At 34.7% G+C, this 18949-nt stretch overlaps 1 protein-coding gene across 4 annotated transcripts in view; it reads right to left on the bottom strand.

Moving 5' to 3' along the window:
• LOC145673792 (b(0,+)-type amino acid transporter 1-like) overlaps positions 1-18949 on the bottom strand; it is a 715231-nt gene that overhangs the window by 453410 nt on the left and 242872 nt on the right. The window contains exons 1-2 of one of the 4 annotated variants that reach the window (XM_081743551.1): positions 4166-4293; positions 1877-2929 (exon numbers count right to left, since the gene is read on the bottom strand). The exons of the other annotated variants lie outside the window; for them this stretch is intronic. The gene's annotated coding sequence lies outside the window, so the exon portion shown is untranslated. Of the gene's footprint in view, positions 1-1876; positions 2930-4165; positions 4294-18949 lie in introns of those variants that run through there. 4 annotated transcript variants of the gene reach the window in all.

Raw genomic sequence — 18949 nt, 5'->3', positions numbered from 1 at the left:
TTACATTTGGAGAACTATATATAGTGTAGCCAGATCCAAACTATCATTCCACTCAGTATGGTGTTCTTATTCCCTAGAAAATAAATGTGGATTTAGAGGGAATTCAAAAATTTTGTGGCCCCTGATCCAACATCCTATATATTTAAATCAAAAATTATCTTCTACGCCATATATACGGAAAACTACATATTGTGAAGCCAGATACACGATATCACCCCTGGGAACCCCTACTTCAACACCCTTAGATGATGTGTTAATGAGTTCGGAATTTCATCACTGAACACAACGGCCACGAAAACTGCGGATTTGACATTAACATCGATCATGTTAAATTATTTTACGTGTTTTGATATCACCCCTGGAGATCTCTACTTCAACCCCCTCAGGGGACGTGTTAATGGGTTCGGAGTTTTATCACTGAACACAACGGCCACGTAAACTATTGATTAGACACTAACGTCGATCATTTTCAGTTATTTTTACGTATCTCGATATAACCCCTGGGGACCCTTACTTCAACCCCCTTAGATGATGTGTTAATCAGTTCGGAGTTTCATCACTGAACACAACGGCCCCGAAAACTATGGATTTGACACTAATATCGATCATTTTAAATTATTTTACGTGTATCGATATCACCTCTGGGGACCCCCACTTCAATGTTCCTTAGATGATGTGTTAGTGAGTTCGGAGTTTTATCACTGAACACAGCGGACCCGAAAACTATACATTTTACACTAATATCGATCATTAAAGTTATTTTTACATGTTTCGATAACCCAGCCCCTATTAGGTTGTGTTCCTTACCTCATGAGGGTACAGATAACTTTGAAAGTAACGTGAACTCGAGTTTGCCACCCCACAAAACGCTTCGTCGTAGTCTGAGACCATGACCACATTTTGATAAGTTTCGGCTCTCTTGTCTGACCCCCAGATCACAGACAGACAGTCACGTGTACAGTTTTATTTAAAGCTATCATATGATATTATGAATGGCTAGAACACACATATCTTCGCTTCGTCTTGGTCTGAGACCATAACCAAATTTTTGATCACTTTTCGGCTCACTTTTCTGGTCCCCCAGACCACATACAGACACACACAGAGAGAGAAAGACAAATATACACTTTTGTTTTATTTATATTTCATAAGTATAGAAAAGAATGTTCGTTGTTAAAACATTCATGGGGTGTCAAAACAATCATTGCATGTGAGCTGTGGTTTGACCTCTCTCTCGTTCCACATTTTATTCTATTATCATTCACTTATAGCACGGTGGCTCAGTGCTTGGGGGATCCTTGGTTCGATCCCAGCTCGCGCCGTCAATGTTTGCTTGCATGTGCTACAGACAGACAGACAGACAGACAGATAGACATGATTTTAACATAATTAAGGCGAATAGTAAACATCTTCTTTCATAATATTATTTTAAGATACAACTACAAGTGATATGTCTTTATCGTTCAACGTTCACATTCTTCTCTAAACAAGAGATTTCCCACGTCACCTGTGAACGAATTGAAATACGAATCATCAAAACATATACTCTGGCATCTTATATTTTGCTCTTGAAATTAAACACTTTTTAACACTGAATTCAATGTACAGCGAAGAGAGAGAGAATGAAACAAACACTCACAACTCATTCAGACTCGCTAATATTAAATATGTATGTTTATGTGTGTTTTTTAACGTTAGGTTTCATTTTCATAATGAAATCCGAAACAGCTATGAGTAAATACACTTTATTCCTTGTTGTCTCGAGTACCTTTATAGCTAAATGAAGACATAGCATACTGTTCTATAGCTTTGGAGATAATCATGGACCGTAACATTTTTAGTAACATATTAATATTTGTAGGTTATTTTTACTTACCTATTTTAATAAAAACGTCCTGTGATCACACTTACTCACAGCTATCGAAATCCAGCGGAACACGAATCATCAAATGCACTGACACTATTACAACATTCAAGCGGAAGACACTGTACTGCACACAGATTCACTCTGTCAAATCTCGATTACAATTATTCTTTCTCCGTCCTACACACACACACACACACACGTGATTACCTTCGACAAAACATGTCATAACAAGTTCAAACACGTCTTCAATAATCGGGGTCGCATTATCCCCGTCTAATTTCGGGGATGACCTCAAGGCTGTACTAAGTTCAAACTCGTTCGCATAATTTAACATTGGGTTTCTCTGCATAAGTGATTTTGATTACTAGTCATCGTTTTCTATGGGAATGTCTTTCGAAAAAATATCTATGCATAGCTTCAACACAGACATCATCATCATATATTATAGTTTTCGTTGATGTAGTTATTCACATAACACCTTTCACATCAAGACTTGGAAAAGTCGTGTTTCAACTTGTTTATACAAGCATCTCTATGGGAATACGTTCAATAGTAAGCTTCGACGGTGTTGATGCTGCAGTTCTTCGTGCTATTGGAATGTGTTTCAAAACAATATCTCAGGGAATACGATCAATACTAAATTTTGATTCTGTTGATGATGCAGTTCTTCGTGATATGGGAATGTATTTTAAAACAAGATCTCACCACGGTTTCAATACAGGTATCATCATCATATATTATAGTTTTCACGTGCAACACACGCCCCTGGGGGAACACAAGCAGCAAATTCGTTGGCATAATTTTATCTATGGATTCTTTGCACAAGTGATTGTGATTACTATTCATCGTTTTCTATGGGAATGTGTTTCAAAACAAACTCTCATCACGGCTTTAATACAGGCATCATAATCATCATATATTATAGTTTTCGTGGCATAATTTGATCTTTGGATTCTCTGCATAAGTGATTTTTGATTACTAGTCGTCGTTTTCAATGGGAATGTGTTTCGAAACTAACCACTCAGCTCCCAGTATTTTCGGTGAGTCATAATCCAAAAAGATCTAAGTGGGAAAAGAAAATTCAATTACAAGGTTAATATAATAAATAACAGTACGGTCAATAAGCGTAGACTGCTCTCATTATGCAGCGTGAAGCATCTAAGAAAAATTAAAAACTAGTAAACTTCAATCTAAAACCTCAACGGTATTTATTATACATAACACAACTAAAAGTCAATCCATAACATTCTAGATGTTAATGGAAATTATTCTACAATTACATCTCATGACTTGTCTCTAGCTGGACACTCTTTATTTTTTTTACTGCTACCATTAAAATAACTCGTTGGTTACTCACAAAATTTTAGAATTCAAACCATTTAAACTTAATTATTCTGTCACGCAGCAATTCCTGTAACACTGGCAGTGCTCCATTTCATATAAAGACAATACTTTATACAAAGTTATAATAAAAATACTATCGGTATGTGAGTTAAACAATAAAAAGTTTAGTATCCGATGACCATAAGGGAACATCATAAATGTAATTCAATAGAACTGGCATCACAATTTAATGGTCATATTACAAAATAAGGAAAACAAAACGTAATGATGATAAGGGGGCGCTAGAAAACAACCAAATAAGTTAATGTTCTCACAGTTCATCTTCTTTGCTGAACGAAGGATTTTCTTTATATATAATCTCAAATTAATTCCTAGTTAGAAAACCTTAAACACCAACCTGATAAAATACACATTTTACACTACTAAACTCCAATAAAATCACTTCAACAAATAACAATTTCCTACAACTTTGATTCTAATTCTGTACTGCATAATAATGAGATACAAAAATCTCCAAAACGGAAAAGTTTGAAATCAAATTCAATATGCGCAAAATTCCAACTCAATAATAATAATAATAATAATAATAATAATAATAATAAAAATAATAATGATAATAATAATAATAATAATAATAATAATAATAATAATAATAATAATAATAATAATAATAATAATAATAATTCGGCATTTAATTCTTTTATTCCTACGAAACAGTATTCAACTCCGCTTTCCATTGTTCACAATCATCAAAGTTTGTTCGTTTCATTAAAAAAAAAGCCTCGTTGCTGAACGGAAGTATAAACTCAAACTTAACTACAATCAACATAATGAAACAAATCTCTTTCAATAAAGCAAAGTTTGAAAACGAAATATCAATTTCATGAATTATTCAATCTTTGCAATATTTAATTGTATATTTTCTATGTATAAAATTAGCTAAAGTTTTCTTACATTAATTCTGCATAAGCGCTGAAACAATCTTCGATGTCAATACAGCTATCCACGAAAATAAAACACCAAAACTAGTACACCAATAAATTATAATACAATCACACGATAAAACTTCTCTAAACCATGCGCAGTACTAGGCAAATAATAAAACGGCTATGGTCGGTACTGTATTTATAAAGCCTCTCAATTCCGTCAAAACGGAAGTTCATTCACCCCACCCCCTTCTCCTATCTATGACTACTTGCAAATATCTTTCATCTTTCTACCGCTATTCTTATTTTAAAAAGAAAAATAGATAAAATCTGATTTCCTCATGCATTTTCATCAGCTATAATAAATGCGGGGTCAGTCTCCTGCATTGTCCTAGTTTTTGGTTTAAGCGAACAGGTAACCAATTTATTTATTTCTTTTCTAGCCAACATGTTATTCCAAAATGAGGTTGCACATAAAAGGGAAAATTGTGGAAACCGTTTACTGATTACTTAGCAATAACTCAGTAAATAACGACGCCTGTATACATAGCAGTTTCTTTCCTTAACTAGCATTCCATCAAAATAACCTTTAGTGGTCATTCCTTTCAAATCGTCTATTGGTACATTTAGAGCCGTCTTGCAGACATAAATCCCTTCACATAAGTAAATCATAAAATATCTAAAGAGTCACCGTAAAGTGGTTCTTTTTAGATAATATCACTCATTGTACCATCACTTCAGATAATATCATCTATAGGAGAAACTCCCATAGCGGTTCAGAAATATAGCACTAGAAATCAAAGCATGTTTTTATTACAACAGTTGCGGCTATTAATCAAATACTGTCTACATTTATAACTTGTCAACCGTCCTCTTTTCAAAAATATTTTATAGCTCTTGTGTACAACAGAATAGACGCAAGCATCAAAAATAATATTTCAACAAGCTGTATTTCAACTAGAGGTAAATGACATTCTAAGAATCACTAAGTTCCACATGCTTTCAAGGGTGAGTTCCAAATTTTCCAATAACAATAAATGTTCCGCTTCAATCACGCCGAAACCCATCGCTAATGGTTCATTCCAAGCAGGTCATATATCCTGTCTCTTTTTCCGACTCATTGTAGTAAAAAATCCTGTTACCTGATGTCGCCACCTCCTTATACGCTAAGAGAAATCTATCTTCGAAAGTATTAACACACAAAGAAAGATGCATAGCTGGTTTGCCTTTGATTTTCTTTCAGCAAAAGAAAACTAAAAGTTACAACAAATGTCACCGCTGTACCGTAAAATAATTTAATCAAATATTTTATACTGTAATTGTATAATTTCCAGTATTTATAATTCCACGTAGTTAAATAATATTTAAATCAAGTATTTGTTCCTAAATAATTATAATATATGAAAATGTTATTATAACAGTAAATAATTCTAAGCTGTTCGGAAAAAATCAAGTTCATTCTAGAAATAATTGAAAGATCAAAACTAAAGTTGATATAATCGGCCGGCTTTAAAAAAGAAACTCCGAAATCGTAATGCTATTCAAATAAGGTCGGGTGTTGTCGGGCGGTAAATATACAAAGTGTGCCGGTATCTATAAAGGAAAATACCATTAGCGTCCACGGCTACCGAGCGGCAAATATACAAAGCGGGCGGGCGAAAAACTCGCGACAGTAATGGTGCCAGCGCAAAGGTTACACATATGTAATAAAATATACAAAGTGGACGGGCGGAAAAGTATAAAGGGAACTCGCACTACGGTCAGACAGTAATGGCGCCTGCGGAAAGATCACACATACGTAATAAAATATACAAAGCGAGCGGTAAGTCTTTTGATGTTTACCTACAACGTACTCGTTCATGACTTCAATTACATACACCGTACTCGTTCATAACTTTAATTACATACGTCATACTCGTTCATAACTTCAATTACATACGTCATAATCGTTCATAACTTCAATTACATACGTCATACTCGTTCATGACTTCAATTACAAAAACTCATTGCGCTAGGTACACTATCATTACTTCAATTACCATTTTGTTGAGATATTCCCTATTACCCTACTACTGTGTAGGCAAACAATTTATCATGATAGAGACGACTTACGAATGTTGGTTAGGAAAGGGCAAGGGATTTAACAGACATTCGAAACCCTTCATTGATCTGCAGTAAACACTTTTTGTGTTATCGTTCTCAGAAAGAAACATTACAGTATTTTTAAAGAAAGTTTGGGTAAAGCAATCGGTGGTGTAGTGGTAAAGTACCAGGCTTCTAAGCGTAAAATCTGGGTTCGATTCCCCGTCAGGTATTATTACTTTTTCGCATAAAATAATGGCTGCAAACAGAGATTTATCTTCTGTTGGAGAACTTATAAACCATTACTGGCGAGAATTCGAATAAGCAGTGTGTGCGTTCTTCATCATTCACTGTAATGATAAACATGTTTCATATTTATATTCGCCTCTCTCTCCCTCTTTCTCTCTTTCTTGACGTTTCCCTATCATGTCTTTGCATCGTTCAATCTCCCCCTCTCTGTCACATACGCACGCACTTCATGTGCGTGTGCATGCTCCAAAGTTAAAACGGAGAGAGAGAGACCGATAGACCTGGTCTGGAAGATGTAATTAAATGGCAACTTCAGCGTCGGGTTTTGTGCTCTGGGAATAACATCTCCAGTCCTGATCATGTCTGAAAGAAATACTGTTTAAACGCAAGGGAATAAGCAAAATATCTTTTTTATCATCTGGGTTATCGAGTCTCAGTCGAATTACCCGGTCACTGCGGGTTTGAATACTGACCCATTGGTGGTCCATAAGCTAACCAACATCATCCAACTGACACTATGATACGTTTGAGCTCTAGCGTGTTCATTCTATCTCTTCAAATTACAACGTTATATCCGCAAGAGATAAAAGTGATGCTGGATGTTTGGAACAGATAAATCTCCGGAAAAGACTAGAAAATGGCAACCTCTTTGGTTATTTGAAAACAAAATTTTATTTATACTAGTTCTACACAAATTTGTTTCCATCCTATAATTCAATGTGATTTATTCATGTTGAAATTTGAAACATGCAAGTTCTGCTACATCTATGAGGAACATCCAATTTTCCATTTGAACATTCGTAACTTTGATTGATATCGTTTGGACTTTTAATATAGGATATTTCTGATAAAAATTTACCAGTAAAATAGCACTCATTCATTTTTATCTTTCTTTCTTTCTTCGCTTTTCTTTTCGGTTTTTTTTGTTCACTTTGCATTAGTAGTCTGGAATGGAAGATATGACCTACGCTGCCTACTGGGTTTATTAGAATGAGGTTTGCATCAGTACGTCCAATGAACAGTACCGAACCACGCGGAAAGAAAGCATGTTTGTTGAACTTTTGACATTATCTTAGATGTATCTGTGAGATCTACAGTTCTACTGGAAATTGAGTATGCTACCGTTTATCAAAAAGACTTAATGAATGTTTCAAGCATCCTCTATATATTCGAATAATCCTCAAAAAATATAAAAACAAACGTTATTTCTATATTACTGTTGAATTTGTGGTAACGGAACTTTATAATGTTAGCTTTTTTCTTACTATGTTTAAAATTCCACATTTTTATCTCTTCTCCCTTTTCTTTTTCTTCTTCTCTCGCCTCCCCCCCCCTCTCTCTCTCTCGCTGTCTGCCTCATTTCCGAACCTCTGTTTAATACACATCTATTGCCTTCAATTTTTCATTGTATGTGTTTCAGTTTCTCCCTAATATTGAGTGGCCTAGCTGCACGACGTTAGCTGTCGCAATTTTTTTGATGTGGAGTGTACAATTCAACAATATCATATTGTACAATTCTATTGTATTCAACAACTATAATAGTACTATGTATAGTTCGTGTATTATTGAGTGTAACAATATTATCCAGAGCTTTGGGTAACTGACCCGCATCCAGAAGGATACCTTGACCTTCAACGACAGACAAGGATGTGCACGCCAGAACCCTTCTCTAGTCATCTAAGCGCGGCCTTCTATGGCTGTGCTGATATTTGGTGACATGCACCAATCGGTTAATGTTCTTCCTTATCTCAAATGAAGCCTTCTAATCAACGTCTTTTGGTTGCACGGAGAAACTTTTCTCAACTAGATTTTGGCCCTTGTGGAGTATGCCTACCAATCAACTTTTTCTTGTGGACGATAGCAAATATTTTCCCAGGTGCTTTTTGGTTACCACGCATGTCCAATTTTTACCAAAGTCTGCAAATGTTAATTTTCCGTACCACACCTGAATTGGTTCCGACTGCAAAGCTTCGCAAGCCCTTTCAAAACTGGTGATTTGGGCTTCATCAGCAGCCTGCGCTCCCTGCTCTAGGGTCCCTCGCGGTCGTACTATCTGGATCGAGTCCGCAGTGTATTAGGTACGATCTTAGCCAGAGCTCCAAGCCGAATTCCTGGTAAACCCTACCTTTTGTTCTTCTCTAACTTGTTACTCTGCTTCTGAAACCTTATCTTCAGGCTGGGTTAGCCCCGGAAACTACTGGCCCCTGGTTAAGAAGCTGACGGTCAAAGTTCGAATGTTCCCCTATTTGTTGCGAGTTCGAATACACTCTATATTGGAGCAATTCTATGAATAGTATCTAGCAAGATTGTAACTCACCTGTACACTAAATAGGCACACCTATAAACCTGTATTGGGACTGATTTGAGCCCACCTAGTCTATGGAAGATTTTATTTTGTTTGTGTACGTTTGGTTGGAGCCCGTTCATCACGTAGTTTTTTTTTCCTAGAATTTCTTAACACTATACCCAGCTTGTGGACTTTGTATTATTAGCACAATTATTAAATGCAGCCACTTTCCAAAGAATAGGATTCTTTTGTTTAGTTCAGATATCCAATAAGATTGTTGACTATCAGGTATTAATCAGGAAACAAATACCTGCTTCTTGAAGTTTAGTCTTGGCCGAGGCCAGCATAATAAAATATCATAATAAAATAAATACGAAAGACGTTTTGAAACGAAGAAAAATAATGTATAACTTTGCAACTGGAGGGAAAGAAACCTAACTTAAATACACTAAAGTCGAGACACTCATCGCGTAGTGATCGTGCTTTAGTGGTCAAGGCGTTCGGCCATTAATCTGAAAGTACTCGGTTGGGATCCCGAGCTGGTGAGTTTTTTGTTTACAATTTTTCCCGGCAATTGATGGCTATGACTATCATAAGATATTTGAATACTTTTATGTTTCGATACTTGAAATATCAAATCTTCACGAATAGTAATAATTATCTCGTATAAGATTAAAACTTAGTAGCATATTATCACTCATGTCATACAGTTACAAACAGGAACGTGACAATTCGCAATAATATTGCGGTTTTGCTTATTGTTGACCACGCGTACAGGAATTTTTCTTCTCATTATTAAAATAAAACAAACAAAATCGAGACGAGAATTAACATTTTACATCCGAGACGGGAAAAGGCTAACTCAAATTATAGTCTCGCTTTCCAGATGAGAATCGAGACGAGACCAAAAGAATCGTAAACATTTCTCGTCTTATCTCGATTCTAGGACTAGTGTATGTCCATTTTTTAAGTAACAAAGGTTCTGTACAGTGAATCTTCTATGCTATTTTGTTACGTTGTATTTCGGAGCTCATGGAATTATGGTTTGTGTAGGATTTTTGTAGTAAAGCTTTTATAATTACTTCTGCATATCGTAAAAGTTAGTTTATAATATGCCTTAATGTTCACTGTCATTCTATTATTTATAATACAGTTATTTTCTTTGAAACTTACAGTAGAATACTTTCTACTTAAAACTTAAGTAGAACGCTTTCGTTTAATATTTGGGTAGCTGGAGAGGTGTTTCTGGAGGTCCAGCCCCCTTCCCAAGACCCGACTTTTCTGTAAGTTTTGCCTAATTTAGGGCAACTTTAAGAAAATGTTATTACAAATTATTATTATTATTATTATTATTATTATTATTATTATTATTATTATTATTATTATTATTATTATTATTGAAGTTTTGTGAATTTAATGGTTCACCTTATACCAGAGCGCCTTCTTTATGATTGTTTCAGTCGTAGCCTACTATGCTCTGGAACTTGCGTCCGTGGGTCTATCCCAGCTTCCTCCAAGTGTGAATTCTGTTGGACTAACACCATGTGTCGGTTTCCTCTCACTTTCTTCATTCCACTATTTCTTTCATTCTCGTCATCGAAGTCTCCTTTAGCTTAGCTGGCATCATCTTGGAAAGTAAAACTTAAAATCATAAATTTTCGTTCGACAAATGTGAGTTCAGTAGCCCTACTTTCTATATGAAAGTTGAGTCGAAGCGTTTCGTTTAACATTTAGCTAATTGTAGAAAGGTACACAGGGAGTATGTGCTGGTGGTACTGACACTTCTCTCCAATTCCAACTATTTTGTAACGTTTGCCTAATGTTAGGGCGATTTTACAAATTTTAATTCAATGTATTGCAAGGGCCGTTTGTTATGGGGCGTTTACATTTAGTCGATTTAGTCGCACGACTAAATCGACTCGCTGCATTTGCCACTAAATCGGAGCAACTAGGCCGAATCAGATTGATGGATGTGTTCAATTATTTCAACCACAGAAAATAGAACGTCTTTTAATTCAGTTGCCAGTCGATTAGTCGCCTTCGATCAACAAGCGATTAAGTTGAAGTCCCGTTTACACGGTCGATTAAGTTGAAAGTGACGTCAATTCAACTGAATCGAACGCAAATCGACTAAGTGTAAACGCCCCATTATACATTTCAATTTTTGTTATTATTATACATACATATTTCAATGTAACTGTTTATATGAACATTAATATATTCTTGTATATTTTTAACTACAATATAGGTATAAGATAAACCAGCGGTATATTTTATTTAACCTGTATAATACATATATTAATCTTTCATATTCTTTCTGCAGCATATAAACGAAAAATAGAAAATCTTCCTCTTTTATAGATAGCGAATGACACTTGGAAACATTGTTCCGTTGCCAGCATGTTTAGGATACCGTCAGAGGGGAACGAAGACCAGATTTATTTTCATTTTATTTTATTCCGCATATGCCATCTATATGGGTCAACGGGTAGTTTTACTAGAAAAGCAGTTGGATATCTTTCCGTACCTCTCATATATATAGAAGGCATTCTCTTGAGGCGAGGAACTATTTACTGCGTCGAATAGAGGGAGAGGAAGTTTTTTCCTTGCTCTGGTTCCATTTCAAGGGATGGAAGTTCCTTGGTGAAACAGTCTAAATGATGACTGCCGTTCGGGTGTTCATAATAGGCTGAAAAGTTCAAGTTTAGTATAGTGAGTGGGCAATTCTGATACCGATGGAACGACCATACATTGGCGATTTGCATTCCATCAGGCGACCTGGTCGATCAGGGACACTATATGGTCGTCCAGCAGTGGGAAACCGTGTTAGATGGTCTCCTCTCACCACCACTAGTGCGTAGAAATCAACTTTGAAAATTGACGTTGATGGTCCCAACGGTGCTGAGATAACTTTTTTTTTTTTTTTTTGTATAACTACAGTTTAGGGTTTCATCGGCAGGTGCGCGACAGTCGCGAGCGTATAGTTCTATATACATCAAGGCGCGTTGGACCACCGGAAGTTCTCATTTCACAGTTGGCAGCTGTGCTTACCATTGGCTCGTGTATGCACTTTGTTCTGTTTGCAGGTAGAGATATTTCTCCCGGTTTCGGAAGCTAGAAGAAACATCATGAATGAATGAATCAAACAATGATTAAAAAATAACTGAAAAACTTACAGAATATTCTATATAGTAATATACAAGACGATAAGAAAAACTAACAATGTTTTTAGCTTGTACATAGAATACATGTGACTATCTACAAATAATTATTATAATACGTTTTTTCAACTATTATCATACATATGAATCGTGTGGGATGTCAAATACTTTTAAAAGCAGGGTTGGGCGTCTTTGCGCCACTTTCGCATAATAAAAGCCGAAAGTTACGGGCAAAAGTTTAAAAATGATTTATATCCATTTATAAGAAAATTGTCAATCGTTTAATACTGGTTTCCTTAAATCTCGGATCAGTTGCACGCAGAGCCGTAGCTAGAAGGGGACGCGCGGGACGGTCGTCCCGGGCGCAGATGGTTAGAAAGCGCCGAACGAGCAAAAAGAAAAAAAAAGTGCTAGAAATAATTAAAAAAAAGTATTGACGCCCTATTACTGTAAATCAATGTTGTTGTCGGTTTCCAAAGCAATAGAGTTGTTAAAAATTTTCTTGCTCGCTCGGCTCTCAACACCAGCATTTCACTCACAGTTGCAACAAGTTTTTACTTTTATGTAACAGTTTCTAACTGTAACACTCCGATTTTGATAAAATTTGGCAGTTAGATTCTACAGATAAAATACACGAATACGTGTTGTTTTTTTTAATTTTCTACGGAGAAACAATTATTGGGGACAAAAGCCCCTACTCAATATTTCGAAAGTTGACGTAGTATGAAGTGGACCTAAGTGAATGAAATTGTGCACAGATATTGTACCTAGTAGATGTAAAATGTGGGAATACTTGTTTCGTATTTTCCTGAAACAAAGAAATAAATGGGTGGGGCAAAGACCCTTCCAAACATTTGATTACGAAACATGAAAAGTGCTAATGAGTATACTTTCGAAGTGCCTAAATTACATAGAGAATCGCAATAAAAGTGTGTTAAGAAACAATACACAAAAATAAGCTAACCCGTGTTTTGTGGTTTGTGCGGAAAAACTGTGTGGATACCAAGGTCCTCTCCTAAAAATGTACATAATAAAGCAGAAGCGCAGGAAGGAGTGGACCGAAGCGAATGAAATTATACATAGATCTTGTATATGTAAAATAAGGCAATACGTGTTTCGCAAGTAGCTAGGGGGCGCTAACTTCAGTCTTTGAACTTGAACTTTTGAGGGCAGAAACACGAATCACTCGAAATTCACTGTATTGATTCCTACTTTTAGGGCATCTATCTATTGGTAAAATTTCACTATTTTCACACTAGTTTTTTCTACCTATAGCGTATTTTGTAGTATTTCGGGGTGCGCCTTTAACCTTTGCACTGTTTTTCCCATAAATAAAAACACGTGTCGATTTATTTCCTGTTTACTATTGATGTGCAAATTTGAAGCAAATCAGTACGGGACACTTGGGAAACACGAATTGCTTTATTTTACATATACAATATCTACACACAATTTCATTCGCTTCGGTCCACTCCTTCTTGCGCTTCTGCTGAAATATCTAACTTAACTAGACTTCTTAATGTTAGAAACATAAATGATATAATTTTAGCACAAAGTAATTCTGGTCTATTTTCAAACCTGAAAGGTGTTATAAATTGTGACTTTGAAAATATCTTGCTGTTCCACATTAACGTACAATCAATAAGAAACAAATTAATTGAAATTGAAATTTTTCTTGCCTCATTTCCGTGCCAAATTCTTTGCGTTAATGAACACTGGCTTAGAAATGAAGAAATACTTCTATATGTACCTAAAAATTATATCATGGCAGCAAGCTATTATAGAAGTAGAATTACCCATGGAGGAGTAGCAATTTATTTAAGAGATGGCTTCACCATTGACTATATTGTTATTAACGTAGATAATTTCTGCTATGAGGGGGAATTTGAAGTAGTTGCAATTTCATTTCCTAGCGCGAAAACAATTGTGGTATCAATTTATCGAACACCAGATACGGATGTCAATGTCTTTCTTGCACGCTGGGAAGACCTTACTAACTACTTAAGTAAGCATGATAAATATAAAATATTATATCTGGGGGATGTAAATATCAATGTTTTAGTTGATACTCCTACCAAGAATTATTTTTCTGATATACTTAGATCATATAACTTTTATTTTCTAAATGATCAGCCAACAAGAAAGGAAGCTTGTTTAGATAACATTATTACAAATGTATATAGAAATGATTTATCGTGTGGTGTAGTACAGTGCTCATTGTCAGATCACGATGGCCTATGGGTGTTATACCCCTTTGTCAAACACAATAATACTAGGGTGGTGACCAAGAGTTTTCGAGTACTGAGTTTAGATAATATATGTAGTTTAAGACATAAATTAAAAGAAATTGACTGGCAGCAAATATTCTTCAGATGTAAAAATGTAGTAGAAGCGTTCCGTGCCAAATTCTTTGCGTTAATGAACACTGGCTTAGAAATGAAGAAATACTTCTATATGTACCTAAAAATTATATCATGGCAGCAAGCTATTATAGAAGTAGAATTACCCATGGAGGAGTAGCAATTTATTTAAGAGATGGCTTCACCATTGACTATATTGTTATTAACGTAGATAATTTCTGCTATGAGGGGGAATTTGAAGTAGTTGCAATTTCATTTCCTAGCGCGAAAACAATTGTGGTATCAATTTATCGAACACCAGATACGGATGTCAATGTCTTTCTTGCACGCTGGGAAGACCTTACTAACTACTTAAGTAAGCATGATAAATATAAAATATTATATCTGGGGGATGTAAATATCAATGTTTTAGTTGATACTCCTACCAAGAATTATTTTTCTGATATACTTAGATCATATAACTTTTATTTTCTAAATGATCAGCCAACAAGAAAGGAAGCTTGTTTAGATAACATTATTACAAATGTATATAGAAATGATTTATCGTGTGGTGTAGTACAGTGCTCATTGTCAGATCACGATGGCCTATGGGTGTTATACCCCTTTGTCAAACACAATAATACTAGGGTGGTGACCAAGAGTTTTCGAGTACTGAGTTTAGATAATATATGTAGTTTAAGACATAAATTAAAAGAAATTGACTGGCAGCAAATATTCTTCAGATGTAAAAATGTAGTAGAAGCGTGTGAATTTTTTATGTATAATTTAACACGATGCCTAAACGAATGCTGTCCAAGAAAATTTAAATGCTATAACTTATCTACAAACAAATTACAGCAAAATGTTAGTAACTGGTACACTCCAGAACTAGCAGAGCTTCGTAAGGTTGTCATTGCTTGGTATAATAGGGCTAAATCGGGCTGTCCTGTGGGAAAAGAAAAATACATCAGAGCTAAAAGACGCTACAGAAAGGAAATAAGTGCGGCAAAAATTAAGGCAAACGACAATTTTATTGTAAACCATACAAATAAATGTAAAGCAGGGTGGACAATTATAAACAGGGAAATAGGGGTACGAAAAGAAAATGACTCAATATCAATATCCCCTGACACTTTTAATGAATTCTTTGTAAGTAGTGCTAAGTATGTAAATGGTAATACAAGCAGTATCTCTAAGTCCGCAGAAAACGATGTTATAGACTTCAAAAGTATTCTAAGTTCATGTAGAAATCAAACTAGTAACTTGACATTTAAATGGACAAACGTAACACCTGAAGCAATTTTGTCAGTGGTTCGTAAGTTTAAGACATCTGGTAGCGAGGATTATTATGGGTTTACTAATAGTACAATTAAAAATATTATAGACGTAATAGTGGAACCCCTTACACACTTAATTAATTGGATACTAGTAGAAGGAGTGTTCCCAGATAGTCTTAAGATTGCGGTTACTATTCCCATACATAAAAAAGGGGACAAAAACTGTCCCAGCAACTACAGACCAATATCTCTCGTACCAATTGTATCAAAAATTATTGAACATTGCATGAAAGAACAACTAACTCTGTACTTTGAAAATAACAATCTCATTAACTGTGCACAATATGGGTTTCGGAAAGGTATGTCCACAACTAAAGCTGTTGAAAAAGTTGTATCTGAGGTAATTGATGCCTTTGAAAACAGTTCATTCGCTTGCGCAACATTATTAGATTTAAGTAAGGCTTTTGATACTGTTTCACATGAAATACTGATTCAGAAATTACAGTATTATGGGATCAGAGGAACTGAGCTCTTATTGATCAGGTCTTATCTAGAAAGTAGAAAACAAGTTGTGTGTGTACAAAATAAACAGTCAAACGTACTTGAAATATTAACAGGAGTGCCACAGGGAAGTGTCATTGGACCTTTTCTATTTCTGGTCTACATTAACGATTTACCTGACTACTTATTAGAAACCACTGTTATGTATGCCGATGACACTACATTTATAACGAAAGATAATAATATAAACGCAATACACACGAAAAATAATAAAGCAATAGATAAATCTACTGATTGGCTGTTTCACAATAAATTAAATTTGAACCATAATAAAACAGAGAAGTTATACTTTCATCTCAGCAGCTCCACAACTGATACAAAAGACTGCTCCTCAGTTAATCTATTAGGGATATACTTAGATACGAAATTAAACTGGAATGTGCATACTATGCAACTTTGTAAAAAATTATCAAGGGCAGTATATGTGTTACGTAAATTGAAAATATCTGTAAGTAAAAGTCTATTAATCACTGCATATTATGCTTTCTTTCACTCTCATCTGTCGTATGGCATACTATTATGGGGTAATTCTTCCGGAGCACAAACAGTATTTAAGTGGCAAAAAAGAGCGATAAGAACGATAACAGGAATTCCAGAGAGAGAATCATGTAGACATTTTTTCAAAGATTTTGAAATAATGACCATCCCGTCCATGTACATATTATCGTGCCTTATTTATATCAAAGAAAACTGTACAAATTATGTTACTCGAAGTAGTGTTCACTCACACAATACAAGGCGCAAAAATGAAATAAATATTCCCCATGTACGGCTGTGCAAAACTCAAAATAGTTATAAATATATAGGGATGAAATTGTATAATCTGTTGCCACCTAGAGTGAGAGAAATGGAGATTAAAAATTTTAAATGTTTTTGTAAAAAGTGGCTCTTAGAAAAGTGTATATATAGTATTTCAGAATTTACGGAAGAAATTTCAGTATTAGAATAGAAAAGTAGTACTAGGTAAAATATAAAATATTGTATTGATTAATTAAAATTGTAAATATTATATGTACGCAAACTTAAATTTTGACGTTGTCTATTACAACATCATGTTGTTTAACGACAATAAATAATTCTTATTCTTATTCTTATTCTTATTCTTTCTTCGGAGGGGCCTTTCCACAGAAACTAAAAACACGTGTTCGCTTATTTTTTTGTGTATTGTCCCTACACAACGTGTTGTAGTAATTCTCCTTATCCTTTAGGCACTTCTAATATATACTTATTCGCACTTTTGATATTTCGTAATCAAAGGTTTGGAATGGTCTGTGCCCCACCCACCTGTTTTATGCTATTTTTTTAAGAATACGAAATACGTATTCCTTCGTTTTAATTCTACCGTATCTATGCATAATTTCATTTACTTCGATCCACATCTTCTTGCCTTTCGAGCACCAACTTTCAAAATTTTGGGTTGGAGCTTCTGCACCCTAAAACTGTTTTTGCGTAAAAAGAAAATACTTATTCATTTATTTCATGTGTAATATCTACCTGCCCAATTTTATCAAAATCGGAGTGTTGCACTTATTGTTGTTAGTACTTATTGCTGTATATGATTTTTAATGACGATGTGATATATATATATAAGGTGCTAAGTAATGATTTATAATGTACTTAAGAGCGTTTTCAAAATCAGAAACGTCTGAAATACGTTGATGGGGATGAGTTTGCTTACTTAATCATGCTTTTCTACCCAATGGGATTAATATTTCTGCGAGAATGAAGAGACACGAGAGGACATGCAAGTAGCTGTTTGAGCGGGAATATTAAAAGTGTAGGTGAACAAGAGGAATAATAACACCTTCGAACTTCAAGCAGTTGTAAAAACGGAGTCAGCGAATTTCCTCTTTTTCAAAGACTGATCACTACCAGTGTTTTTTTTTTTTTTTTTTTTTTATTCCTTTGATAGGCTATATGAAATGCTTCCAATTTGAAGGAATTTGTTGGAATCATTTCTCCATCAACTACTTGTATCGCCAGGATATTTTCTTTTGTGCATACGTATCTAGTTTTGTGGTTTTTCTATCAGCATACATACCAAACGTATACACATATATAATATATATGTGTGTATGTGTGTTAGTGTATTTTTAATATATTAATTAATAATAAGCAACCTTAAATTCAGAACTTCTATTCATTAAGAGATTAAGTAATTACTATTATTTCAAAATGTTGTAGCGAACTATATTTTGGATTTGAAATACAGCATTAAACATATTATTTAGCTCTATAGATCAATATTGAGAAATTCGTAAAGAAGGCTCCTTCTAAATTTCCATTACATTTCACAAATTTTTTTTTTACCTTAAAAAATTGAAATAAAACCCTATTTACCTACAGACTAAAATAACAAAACTTTACAATTATTACTGGAAATTAATGCTATAATTCATTTCGAACATCTTAAAAGCACACTGTTTCTAATGTTCTGAAATTTCATTTGTTATCGATAGTATGAAACATTGCAAGTAGTTGTACTGTAAGTTTCCATAACTGTTCTCCAAGTGGATTTGTATAGAACCAAAGGGAGTTTTGTCAAGTTTAACAAAAATTCCAAAATAAACCTCTTGAAAGCAGCTCTTGTTTGTAAAATAACACATAATAATCGGTTTTTGGCTGTTGTAATGCTCTTTTAAGCAGCTTAATAAAAATTCAGTGTAGCATAATAACAAAAGCTGCCTTTCTTATGTAATAAAAGAAAGCTTGGTAAGGTGTCTGTACTGGGTGCCGAATTCTACTTCACCCCGGGCGCCGAAATCTCTAGCTACGGCTCTGGTTGACGGTATTTTAAAAAAAAACTCTGTTGACATTTAAAAAGTCCGAACGGAGTGCCTACAAAACGGAATTCCG

Source organism: Thermobia domestica, chromosome 17 (genome assembly GCF_964235325.1).
Source record: "Thermobia domestica chromosome 17, izTheDome1.hap1.1, whole genome shotgun sequence".
Taxonomy (NCBI): Eukaryota; Metazoa; Arthropoda; class Insecta; order Zygentoma; family Lepismatidae; genus Thermobia; species Thermobia domestica.
This window is presented reverse-complemented; position numbering and strand designations above follow the sequence as displayed.